This window comes from Lepidochelys kempii, chromosome 9, assembly GCF_965140265.1.
Source record: "Lepidochelys kempii isolate rLepKem1 chromosome 9, rLepKem1.hap2, whole genome shotgun sequence".
In the NCBI taxonomy this organism is placed as follows: domain Eukaryota; kingdom Metazoa; phylum Chordata; order Testudines; family Cheloniidae; genus Lepidochelys; species Lepidochelys kempii.
Genome location: NC_133264.1, coordinates 26715007 through 26729083, shown reverse-complemented (window position 1 = coordinate 26729083; position 14077 = coordinate 26715007). Strand labels below are relative to the sequence as shown.

The following is a 14077-nucleotide window of genomic DNA, read 5'->3' as shown; positions in this document are numbered from 1 at the left end:
TTAATTCACTCTGAAGCAGCTGGCAGTGGCCACTGTCTGAAAGCAGGATACTGGGTTAGGTGGACCATTGGTCTGATCCAGTATGGCTGTTCTTATGTTCTTATAGCAGTTTGTGGCCAATATAAGAGTGACCACAATGGCAACATTGCTGCCTTTTCTCGACTCATCCCCAGAAATCCCTCCTTATGCACATCCCTCTCCGCACCTTCACAGAGGTGTTCTTGAGCCCAGCTGTATCACATTTGGGAAGTACAGAGGCTCCCTTCACTCCTGTTTTGACAGCTGTATTCTCCCATATAATGTGAAGTCAACAGTCTCTCATCTTATTATAGTGTATTTTTTCCTATTTCCAGCTAAACTTGGGAAACTTGAACAATAAAATTTGTAAAAAATGAAAATACCATATATTTTTGTAGCTGACAAATAATTCAGGCGTAATTTGGTTTTCGTGTCAGTTGAAGATTCAGATTGGTTTTTATTTTGCCTTATTCTTCCCCTTTAATGATAATTTGTTACTCAGGTAAATTAGAGACCCTCCACAACTAGAAATTCTCCATGTTATCCTGTTTTGAGTCTGTTTTTAATTTTGTCAAGTTTCATAGCTAAAGGCAATAACACACAAAAAAAGTACAGTTCACTGTGTGATCAGTAACTAACACTGAATAGTAATTAATATAAATATCAAGCTGTAATCTCGCCATTATTCTGCCTAGTGTAGAGAGAGCAAGGACTGAATCAGCAAGGAGGCTGAATTCCCTTTTCATCTCTTAAACATTGATCCTCACCAGAACACTGACCGGTACTACATGTTCTGTGAATAAATTGGTGGCTTTACACTCTTCCATCTTGCATACCTTTCACGAGCACTTAAAAATGTCACCCTTTGTAGAGGAAGGGAGGGCCATGTTTACATGCACTTAATATTATTCAATGGAATCCATCCTGGAGAGCAGGGAACTTCTATTGGACTGATAAATTTTAAGGCTCTGGGACTTCAGGTTGTCTGGGTTAGTAGTTTAGCAGTAGCACTCTCGATTAATGCTTCAAGGCTAGCTCACTCACTTGCACTTTAGACCCATGGAACTTAGAAGCTTTTAAAAGTAAACTTGATCTACAGGAAAAGGGGATTGATGTATGCTAAATATGTGCTTCGTTAGACAACCCTCCAAGGAGCATTGATCTATGAGAATGTTACTCAGAGGGGCCACTGAAAGTCCAGGAAAAACAGGCTTTATGGACTAAAAAATACTAATCCACAGAACGGAGAGGTGGGCAAGATGTAATTTATTGTCTGCAGCCAGAAGGAGAATAATTAAAGAGAGCTCCATGTTTTCTTGTTTTGTATCAGGGTATAGCAGCCAATATACAGGCTAACCACCTCCTATTCTCTGTTTTTATTTGCTTACAAGTACTGCTTGAGTTCTGCTTCTGGATAGTTAATACAGAGATGGTAATAACACAGGAAAGACCTATAATTAGGAGGATGAGACTTTACACCTCTTGATGACCAGAATAGTGTATGATTGCTACTTAGGAGCTCTTTGGAGAAACTACAACTGTCATACTCCTAAAAGAGCTAAAGCGAAGATAGTCATATTAATTGGTATACAAATAGACCTTGTCGTAAATATTCATTCTCTTTAAAGGCTTAGTATGTGTTTTAATGAAAATGCTATGAAGATTGCTGTAAAGAAAAAAATTTTCTGTTAGCAAAGGCCAGTACATTCTGCTAAAACTGGGGAAAAGTCCTTCCTTTTTTAATAAGATCTTCTGTGATCTCTAGATGTTATCCAGTTTGATGTAATTTTGTTTAGTACTGTATATTTTCACTCCTCTAGGACAGTGGCATTATAGTATAATATCAAAGAATGGGTCCAATCTCATAATCTCTTATTCCTTCTGAGTAAGGGGTCAGTGTAAAGGGCATAATGAAATTTTATCTATGCATGTGTTATGCACTCAGATACTGTAATGAAGCCTATCTGTCTGTTAGAGAGAGCAGCCTGATGTACAAGAATTGGATTGCAAAGTACTAAGATATTCAGATCCAGGATTTTGATTTGCTTAATTATAGAGGTAATAATGGTTAGTCATGACATTTGGTTTCCATAACCAGGCACAGATTCAAATCCTCTCTCCCTGCCCAGGTGAACAATGTTCAGATCCAGGATTTTACATGCCATCTCCTATGTTAGTGGCTATAGGGATGACCAAGAAGCTTCCCCATGTTTACATGGATGCTCACATTACTGGTCTCTATACTTTCTGCTCCCTGGGGACCATGGAGACTGCTCGCTGTTGATACAGAAACATTTTAAAATTATTTTTCTAACTAATTCAATAAGAAAAACAACATGAAAAGAACATTTTCTTTCTATTAGGGCCATGATTACTTACCAAAGGCATAAACATATGTCTTCCCTTTTATTGCCATCTTCATGACATTTGGCATCTGTTCTGTCACCAATATACAAGTATTACTCCATTTGCATCAATGGGAGTTTGTACATTTAGTAAGGGAAAGAGCTGAGCCCATTACTGCTATATTTTGTATGTGATGCAACTTTTAACATATGTCTAGTTGGTAAAGGATTATAAATTGAAAAGGTGAGGATTTGGGCACGACATGTCATCCAGGAATTTAGTTTCTGGTTTTTGTGTATTAAAATAAATAATGAATACTAGCTCTTGTCCTGGTATCAGACTTCTGCTTTTACCATAAGTAATCTGTACAGGAGAGCAGTATGTGGACATCTCCTTATTCAACATTTTGTTTAAATACTAAGGAAACTGACTAATCTGTTTTTAAAATGTGTGCTGGCTAATGCTGGTAATGTTTTTCTGCTGCTCTCTGAGGCATCTCTGAAATGTTCATTCATGTTTTCAAAAGAAGCTGTCTTGCTACACAACATATGTCTGTGACAACTGTCAAACAAACCCAACTGTTTCAATTGTATATGGTTCTATAGCATATACATCAGTGATTCTGGGCGTATATAGCTCCCCTTGAAGTTTATGTACATTAGACCGTTAGTGGATAGTTTCTGTGAGTCCATGTATTTATATGGTTATTGTTGTAAGAGTTCAGTGTACATTAAACTCATGATAAAATACAGGGATGTATCAGGAGAATTATTTTTCCACTGAGATAAATTATTTTTAAAAAGTCTACATACTGTCTGCTTCTATATCTCTGAAATATTCCCTCAAATTATGTTCTGTATTATATTATCACTACAGAAGATTGCCTGTAAAGTCTGACTCTAGTGCAGCAAGCTGGGATAACTGAATCTTTAAAAAAAGGTAAAGTTAATAGTTTCCCATATATATGTGTGTGTGTGTACATAAAGCAATATTTCACACTCAGTATAAAACACAAATAAATAAATTAGTGTTACTGTTCTAATTCTTGTTTGTTTTCAATGGGATGATTGCTACTTGATGTTAATTCAAAACATCATTAGCAAATTTAAAAGATAAAAACATTTCTAATATATTAGGTAACTTTATTGTACTGTAAAATTAGTGTAGGGCTGGATTAACCCTTCCTGAATTAAAAAAAATAACTGCAGAAGAGAGGGAAAAGAGGGGCAAAAATTAACACTTGGTCCCTTAAAATGGAATAGGTTTTGAGGTCCAGAGAGTGGACAGGGCTATATGGCTGCCAGCCATCTGTTCTACCGTGAATATGCCCTCTCATATATTAGCAGTCACTGAGATGCTTCTTCAGTCTAGTCACCCACAGTCTCCCCGGCAGCACTGATTCCTCAGGAGCCATGTTTTTACTGGTCAAATCACCCACAACTTCGCACTAGCAGCTCTGAAGAGAACATCTCAAGAGTTAATGCTATGGCTGTATGCATATGCAAGTGGTCAGCTGGGGACGATGCAGTGGAGGCTGGATTATTCTCAGCTACTCACTTTTAAGCCCCTACTCCTAAAGTCTTGGTGCACGTGTGGATGGCAGGAGTGGGTCAATGCAACAGAGGCAGCATTCTACCTCTTTTCCTGCTTTCAAGAGGAATTCAGCTTGAATTGTGTCTCCTCTTTATGGGATTTGGGGGAATTTTGTGTCATAGGGTGGCCTGATCCTATGAGATTTGCATGGCTGCACCCTTACATTCTCACAGAAGATCTCTAAAGGCAGTGGAGTTATCATCTGTGCATACAGATATGTTTTATGGCTGGGCCCTTAACAGCCAGTTTAAACAATGTTAGTTCTTCTGACTGTTGAGGCTCTTAGTCATTGCCAGAGAAGCGTAAAGGTGCCTTAATGTAAATGAGAATTCAGCCCACATATCAATGAATTGTGTGTGTATATGTATGTCTTTGCTTATGCACGTATATATTTGAGATTTCAAGCTTTGGCCTGTGATATACAGAAGATCAGACTAGATGATTTGGTGGCCCCCCGATAAGAGATTCATAGAAAATTAATATTGTGGACACCTCCAGTGTAAAAGCAAGCTGGACATAATTTTGTATTTGAATCAGAACCAGTTTTAGCATGATAAATTACAGGGTGGATTTGATTTAAATCATGATTTAAATCACTAGTCCGGAAGACTTGATTTAATCATGGATTTCTACATAAACGTGCATTCTTGTTGGTTGTTATAACCTTAATACATATTCTTCACAACTCAGAGACAGATGAGACCCAAATTGGATCTTTCTTACGGCCTGCTGCCATTACAGGTTTTCCCTTCTAGTGAGAGAATGGTATGGTAGATCTCAAATCAATGAAGGCTTCACTCAAAAAGACCTCAAGACTTCTGGAATATGCTGCTCAAAGAGTTTCACTGTTGTTTCTACTGCCTGTCCCTCTCTTCTCACATTTATCTCCAGACTTCTTCTCCTTGTCCAGACCTGTTCTGCCCCCAACAATCTTCTATTCATTGAACTTTTTGAAACTTTGCACTTTTAGAGAGAGGTAAGGCACTGACTCTGTGTACACACATTTGCAGAGGGACAATAGGGTTGAGGTCTGGTATTTCTCATCTCTATATGTTATTTATTTATTTTAAAACATTTTTGCTGTTAACAAGCATGTTACCTCTAGAGACACAAATCCTCAGTTTTAGAACTGCAAAGCTAAGCATCTCTGATGGTATTTTCTAGACTGAGCTCTGAGTCCCATTAGGTAGATAGAAAGATTAACCTAAATAATCTATACAGAAGTCCCTGGAACCCCATAAGATTGGGTCCCTAATCCATGAACTATTGGAACTCATTTACAAATTTTTTCTTAAACAGTACATGAATATATTGTCTCATACTATAGAATTAGAATTTATAATCCGTATTCCATGATGAGATATCTTTGAGCTACAATGTATAGTAATTAAAACGATTTTAGATAGGTTTTTTCCTCAAAAAGCATTTTATCAAAAAAATCCGATTTTTAAAATTTTTTTTAAATCATTGATTTTTATCCACCCTGATAAATTAGTATTGAAAAGCCTAAACTCTGTATTTTATACAGCTGTGCAGTTTAAAATGTGAAATGCAGTATGAGTCCTGAAAGTACTCAGGTCCCATACGGATGGCATTTCTTGTATCCATTCATTTATGCAGAGAGTAACGATGCTTTTCTTAGGTGTATGGATGGTAATTTACATTTGAATATGTTCAGTATTTTTTCTGTTAGAAGCTATATGAATGCATTGTTTGGCAGTGGGAGAAGCTTCTGTTGCAAAAGGATACCCCTCCCTTCCAAATAGAGACTGGTCATTAACATCACATTCATAGTTGGGTTCTGATAAGTGTGTCAGTTACACTTTGATACACAAAATGAAGTTTTTTAACAGAATATGCACTGAATTTTTCTTTTAACTTCTACACCACATTTTCTATATCTTGTAGTAAGAAGTTTAGTTTCTAAAGCTTTAGATTTTGTGTGCCAAAAGATTAATAGACTTAGCAGACTTGTTTGTTAAGCTTATTGATGATAATGTAATAAGTCAAGAAATGGTCACAGATCATTTGGTGAAGCAAAATATGCATCAGAGTTGAATTTGGAACAGGCATTTTTTGAAAGACTAATCAAATGTTATAGATAACATTCCCTGACTTTGCTAGCTAATCATATGTTCATGTGGTCTGCAGTGCTTGTATAGGAAGTTCAAAAGATTTATCGTGCATTCGATAGACATTTAATAGAGTGAAGATAACTAGCAAAAGTGTTCCCTCAGTTAAACACATGTGCAAGTCCAAGTGGTATAAATAGGAATTCACATGCCTAGCTTAGGACCATACATAGCCCTTAGTTTTTACATTAGGCCGGCTTCTGAATTTCATAAAGTCAATATAGAGAAATCCTGAGGCCCTTAGTCAGGCAAGCTGTTATTGACCTTGGTAGTTCTATATATTTTTATCTATGATCGGCTTCAGTGGGAGTTTGCCTGATTTTAAAAAGTGAGTAAAACGAGTTATGAATTGCATTCATTATCTGAACAGGTAAGAATATTTACTAAGGAAAACGCTTTACTTAGAGGGTAAAACTCCTACTAGCTTCCCTGGGAGCAGTATTGGACCTAGAGCCTAAAAATGGACCATATTCCAAATCCTGGAAAGTATGCACATGCTGCTTAACCTTAACCTTGTGAATAGACTTCAGTGGCACTACACACATTAACGATTAATAATTAGTCACATAATTAAGTGCCTGGCTGTCTTGTGGCTCAGGGCGCTCAGCACCTTGCTGATTCAAGCCCTAAAATTGTTCATGATAATTTCTGTCAGAAACAGATAACACATAGATTATGAAGGTTTTGAAAACAGTCCACGGCTTCATAAAACATAAGCTAAATGCAGATGATTGCTTCAGAACATAAAAGTTTTACAGTGTCTGATGTCTTTTTGCATCACCCTTCAAAATTAAACTTCAAGGTCTAGAATAATAAAGTAGCAATGATTCAGTCAAGAGATCCAATCGTGTGGTAAATGAACAAAGATTTACTTCAAATGCTACTTACATTAACTTTTAACATAGGTTTATTCAGCAGAGCACTGGTCTTTGAGAGAGACCACAGTTCACCTATAGTTTAGGGTATTAAATGGAATGTATTTCATAGACTCAGTACTACAGATCACCAGACTAACTACCTAATTTTGTAGAGTTTGGCAAAATTGACACTATTTCTCAAGAGATGTAATACTAAGTCATGAGATACAGCACTTCTTGCTGAGAGAGAGTGAGAGAGGTCATCCCCCAAGTTCTGAGTCCACAAGGCTTTCATTTCAAATATCTGTATTGTACATGCTACTTGGTGGGAGTGGGTGTGTGAGAGAGAAACACCGGTTGTGGCTCCATAGTTAAGGATTAGTTAAGCTTTTCACTTAAAGCAAATGAAAAGCTCAATACTATATGATGTATGAAAATACATCTCTGTATCCTCAAAATTTTTGCACTTGCTCTTTGAGAATAAAATGAATTTTTCTGAGAATATACATCTGTTAGTTTGTTTACAAGTTAAAATTAGTTAAAGATTGATCCTTTAAGAAGTGTAGCACCTAGTATCAGACCTTTTGTTTGGCCCTAATGATCTTAATAATGGAACAACAGAAACTCTTCAAACTTCCCATATGGTTAAAATTCAAAAATTAAAAATTGTGCATAGGGTATGTTGAAAAATTTGTTTAGGATTACTCATCATTTTCCCCATTATTTTTTTTGTAACCGAAAGATTCTCCTTCGGCACAGGCTGAGGAATAAGGGTCTACCACAGAGAATTTCACAAATAACTGACCTTTTAAAAAAATAGCTACCATCTTCCATTGTTCTCAGTGGGACTAAGGCATCGGCTATTTTTAGCAAAGATGGCTATTGTCTCTGTTCACCCATTCCATGTGGCCTTTCTGTCTGTTTCCTGACAGCAGTAGGGGCCACCATCTTCCCTAAGGGACCTTAGCTTCACTTTTTTTGGGAACTGTGGGAAGTAGTGGCCATTTTGAAATCTTAACTGAGGTATCTTATAGTTTCAATCCCATTGAGAACAATTCAGTATAACCTCAGAGTTATGAACAGCTCAGGAATGGAGTTTTTTCATAACTCTGAAATGTTCGTAACCTTGTAATCTGTTAATGGTTGTTCTTTCAAAAGTTTACAACTGAACATTAACTTAATACAGCTTTGAAACTTGACTATGCAAAAGAAAAATGCTGCTTCCCCCCACCCCTCCCTTTTTTTAGTACTTTATGTGTAACACTGTACTGTAATTGGATTTTTTTAATCTCTGCTGCTGCCTGATGGTATACTTCTGGTTCCAAATGAGGTGTGTGGTTAACTAGTCAGTTCGTAACTCTGAGGTTCTGCTGTAGGATGATGTTGGCAATTTAAAAAGAAGGTAATCCTTTGTGAATTATCTGAAGAAGATTTTGTGTACCACCTTCTGCTGAATTAAGAACTTTCAATTATGAAATATGACAGCAAAAATGACCACTAATTTTAAATATTTCTTTTTCAAAACTACCCATTTATCAAATCACTTGAACTCTGCCCTGTAATGACACCATGAGGTGGTAGGGAACTAAAAAAAAATCTTTAAAAATCAATTTAATCCAACCTGGGTCCACAAACACTAAGATGTCTTAATTAAAATTATATTGTTATTGCATTGTATCAGTGTAAATTATTTGTACTGAGGGCAAAGCTAAGGTTATTTTGGGTTTCCTAACTGTGCATTTGCATAACTTAACAGGATTTCTTTTAAGTTTAACTTTAATTCTGAATATCCTGGGTTCATAATGTTGGTTTGTTTGGATTTTTTTTTAAATTTAATTTTATAAATACCACATCCCTTTAATACATATTATTGATATGTATTCTCAACCTTAACCCAATTTCAATGTAATTTTTTATTGGGAATATATGTGTATGTGCATGCATATACACATATATGCATATGTATTTGTACACAAAATATACTTTTGTGTTATAAAAATATTTAGTTGTGGACATTCTTCTTGCAAATAACATCATGTACCAACTGCTGTGTCAGCTCTGAAAAGTAGAGTAAATATATCTGGAATTTGCCCAAAACGATCTGCAAAACGTTCTAGAGAAGTTGAATATAGTAATATAGAAAATAGCAAAATCCAGAAATAACCCCACAAAATCTTAGAGGGTTATCCCAAACAGTCCTGCAAACCATACTACAAGGTTCCATAGGGTTTCAAAGTTATGGCTTTGAAATTCAGTGTGTTTGGGGAATTAATCTACATGGTACGTAACTACTTTACAGAGGACCATTGCAACTTGTCTGAGGTATCTGAGGGTGGTATATGCCACTGGGCTTTGCTCTATGAGAGGTGGCTGGGTGTTGTCTTTGCTTGTGGTACTTTAAGCTTGACCATCTGAAGGAGAGGTAAAAACTCACCTATGCTACCAACGTGGTGGAGAGAAGAGCTATTTTCCCTGTTTGGGAGTTCTGAAGAGAAACTGCCCTTCCCTGCTGCTCTCTCTCCCCACTGCTGGTCGTCTGTGAAATTTTTTGTGGTCCCTGCCTACTCTTCTCACCCCATGCTGGAGTTATTATCTGTGAAAGAATAGGAGATATCTCCATCTGAGTCATAAGGGGAGAAGCTGGGAACTCTGACTGTCTCCCTGCAGCTGTTAAGATCTCCTGCCTGTGGTTTCATCAGAGCTTCAGTCTCCCAACCACTCACTCAACCAGGAAGTGAACTAAAGATTGAAGAATGAGAAACTCTCTCACGAAAGCTCATGCTCAAATAAATTGGTTAGTCTCTAAGGTGCCACAAGTACTCCTTTTCTTTTTGCGAATACAGACTAACACGGCTGTTACTCTGAAATCTCTCAGAATTGACTAGCATATTAGAATTAACCCAAATTGGGGCTTCACTTTAAGGGAGGCTTCACTTGTCTTACGCATATGTGTGTGCTCCATACTTAAAGTTGATTTTGTTTTTAATCTGGACTACTTTATGGAGGTGGAGGAATATGAATATAGAAATGAGTGCTCAGTAATACCATTTATAAATAACTCTAGCTTTACATATTAACAGTAGCGCTGTCTTTGCTATAAGGCAATACAATTATGCCTGTTTCAGAATAAAACATGCATTTCTTTTAAAACCTGAATAAATTGCTTTAGAAGGAAAATAAGTTTGCTTTATTAATTGGGTCTAGATGCATCACAGTCTTCTAAAGCCTTTAAATTCCATTTTTCCCAGGGGTACCATAAAGTACTATTCAGGCTTCAGAAGCTTTGTGAACCAGGCAGATTTGTCAAGTTTTCCAAGTAGATTGCCAAGCTCGAAACAACAGTAATTAGACCTGGACTCACCTTAAAAATATATGCTACCATTCCAACATTTTGTTTAATATTCATCTTACGAATTTGGGTATAAGGGCCTCTTTGCTTTAAGTTCTATTCAGAAAGTTTACACCACTCATCTTCATTGATGAGTGCCTTGGCATTTGTCTGATGACATGCACTTACAGTCTGAAAACTTACACTGGCTATTTCAGGCAAGGTACCACTTTACCCATGCCATTCAGTTTCCAGGGAACAAAAGTCTAAACACAGTGATAAACACAGAATGATTTACATATGAGAATAAGTAAATAGTGTTTTGCCTAGGGATACATGAAGCTGCAAGGAAATACATTTTTCAAGTATTTGGAAGTCTACACAGAATTCTTGGTTTTGTATAGTTAGCTTTAAAAAAAAATCTTCTTTTATACATAACCTTGTAGGGAAAATCCTGCAACCCTTAGCGCTTACTCAAGACAAACTCAGGATTTTATTCATAGTGCAATGACAAACGAATGACAGTGAATCAATTCTAGTAATAACATAGTATATACTATAGGTATATAAAATAAAATAAAAAACATCTGACAAATCGAAGAAGAGATTAGCGTTTGCTGGTTTTAAAATAAACATTTTTTAGTTTGTATCTCCACTGAAGGAAAGACTCTTGCTGACTCCTATGGGTGTTGGATCAAACTCCTATATTTTATAAATAGCCTACCAAGCTCTATAAGAAAACTTTTTTTTTTAATAAACGCACTGTTATTTTTTTTCCTGAAGAAGTAGAGGACTTATTTCTGATCTTTGTTTGTTTTTCTTTTTAAATAGTGAAGGCAAAAATTAAAGGATCTGACCCTTTTGTTGCTGTTGTTTTGTAAGTACTGTGCCACTGGCAGAATCAGTGTTTAAATACAGGGTGTGAGATTCTTTTGCTATATTTTTACTTCGTGTTTTTGCTGTTTGGTATTCTGTCTCTCAGTCTTCCACAGTCAAGATATGTACTAAAGCCTGCTTTGTTCTTGTTCAATCTTTTTAGATAGTACTTAAGAATACTCCACTTTCCCGTGTAATGATTAAGATTGCATCAAATTCCATTTTTCAAATAGCAGATTTTTAAAGCTGAGAGAGCACAAGTTCAACTGGATTTATACTGAATAAATTTACTGTATTGTTAAGTTTCTGTATTCTCCGCAGTTAACTTTCATCAAAAAAACTTTTTAATTAAGAAGAATTCAAACAGAATATAAAAGCTAATTTCATTTTCCTATAGGGAAAACACTATGGAAAATTTGATAAATATAGCAGAGGTAGACAATAGGGAGGGCAGAAAATACTTTGGACTTAGTGCAGATTCCTTCCAAGGTGCAATGTGACCTTTATAAAAATAGAGTGAAATTGTAAGAACATTAATTGACAATACTGGCGAGTTTGCAATTGTTTAGTTGAGTATCATCTGATGGCCAGTTGTGCTGTTTGAACATGGCTATAAAGAACATGGACCCACACCCTGTCAATCTGTTCAGCAGAGAATCCTCTATTGAACAGTAATGCAGGTAACACCATTTTGCAATGGCTTCTTGGAAGAAAGAGGTTACAGATGTTATACGCTTAAGATGCCCTTTCCCACCATCCATGCAAAATTAAGCAAGACATAAATCTTTTATAAGAGGCCCTGATCCAGAGCATTTAAATGTAGGCTTAACTTTAAGCACGTGAGTATTCCCATTCAGTGGGCTAAAGGCCAGGATTTTTAAAGGTATTTAGCTGGTCCTGTGCTCAATGTTGCATTACCTAACTGATTTAAGAGCCCAAATCCTTTATTTTGAAAGGATTTGGGCACATAGGAGCCTAAATCACATTGACTGTCAGGGGATTTAGACACCCTTGCAATGCTGAATGCAACAATTCCAGAATCTGGTCCTAAGTGCTTTTCTGCATTAGCATCTTAAAATGCTATCTTTTCAATTACAGTATTTTAATAAATCAGTCTAGCCAGGAACTAGATTGCAAATGGCATAGAACATTAACAATATTAATAAAGTGCTAATAAATTAATAATACTTTAATAGTACTTGTGTAATGTAACCTTTAGTTTTTAGATATTTCTTTCAAGTTCTTTATATTTGATTTCTATGCATGATCCTATGGCAAGTTTACGTTAATGAATATAACTTTAGGTGGCCCATTTCACTAAGAAATGTGATAAATCCATAATTTATATGAAGCTGCAAGGTCCATTTCTTCTGCAGGAAGGCCCTACATCTATGTTACACTAGGGTGACATGCATTGTATCTTGGTTGTGGACTACAAAAAAGATTACCTACAGAGTATCTGTGTGGAGAGGGGGAGAACGCAGTCTGCTTATGTCTATCAAAAGACAGGCTGTTTGGAAACAATATCTTGGTGTTATTGAGACCATGAGAGTCTTGCGTACAGGTATCCTGTTTTAAAGCAAACTGTAAGTGAGTACTATTACCAGGGACAAACACAGCTACGTGTCAAAATGATGAATTCCAAAACATAAATTGTCCTGAGAAATAAACAAGCAGAAGCGACACAACAATGCTGTTGTATTCGACTACAAGGGATGCAAAGATATAGGGAAAAATGTGTGGGGTATTCATGTTGCTTTTGGCTGAGAAGTACCTCTGATTGAGCAGGATATTCTGATCTGAGCAATACTGTGAGAAGCTCAGAAGATAGTTCAGATGGCTCCCTGCCATACTGCTACCATAAATAGATCAGTGCAGCTGGTTACAACCATCCAGATCCATAACCTGGAAATGGCTGTTAGCAGAGACCTGGAAGGCACAAGCAGGAGATTTTGTGTGCTTAATACTGACATGGGGGTGGGGAGGGACGGTGTTGGCACTGGACTTTGCCTTACACTGTGCTTTCCCTTTCTTTTGGCACATGTTTCATTTATTAAGTAGTGCAACTTAAATATAAACCGACTTCCAGATATGAGCCTAGGGGTGATTTTGTGTAATACACAAATGATGTGGGTCTAATACAAAGTGATGTTTTGCTCCTCAAATCAGTTTATATATATAAATTTTATATTGCTATATAATAAATATAAATGTATTAATTAGCCAGATCTCTAACTTTTCAAACTGAAGTGGCTGAGTCTTGATGGACTGAGTCCCATAGATTTTTTTCATCTCAAAAAAGAACAGTCCCATCTCTTAGTTCTTTTGTTCCTTAGCAGTGTTGACTAATTAAGAGCTCTATCCCGACTCCCTAAAATACTTAGACCCTGATCTTGAAAGCACTTACTCATGCGTTCAACTGAAATCAGTGAAACTACTCCTGTTTTCAAAGTTAAACATACGAGTAGGTCTTTATATAATAATGTAGCCTATGTTTGGACTGAACTCTGTTCAGCCAGTGGAAACGAATATTTATGACTGTACTCAAATATCAATAGCCTCTCAATATACCTAAGAATCAACTAAAGGAAATTTAAAAAACAAAGAAGTCCTATCTAGGCTGTAGAGTCTTATACAGATGTTGATTTCAGGATCCCAGTATTTTTTTCTTAATCCACAAATAGGGTTTTTAATATGCTGGAAGGGTATATTGAGTACAACTAACAATATGAAATAGAATATATGATAATGAAAGGACAGTAGTTATTGTAACATACAAAATATTCCACTTCAGAAATTGTCATACTTAGAGAAATTGAAGTTCTGAGCTAACATGCGTTCATCCCCATATTATACCCTACCACAGCTGCTGGGGTAAATTTCATTCAGAACATTTAGCCTTGTGACTCCTGTTAACGTTAATGGGA

General features: G+C 36.3%; 1 protein-coding gene across 9 annotated transcripts in view; it reads left to right on the top strand.

Moving 5' to 3' along the window:
* Positions 1 to 14077, top strand: part of MBNL1 (muscleblind like splicing regulator 1) — a 199527-nt gene that overhangs the window by 14700 nt on the left and 170750 nt on the right. For 4 of the 9 annotated variants that reach the window (XM_073359665.1, XM_073359664.1, XM_073359649.1 and 1 more), the window contains exon 2: positions 3241 to 3303. The exons of the other annotated variants lie outside the window; for them this stretch is intronic. The gene's annotated coding sequence lies outside the window, so the exon portion shown is untranslated. The remainder of the gene's footprint in view (positions 1 to 3240; positions 3304 to 14077) is intronic. 9 annotated transcript variants of the gene reach the window in all.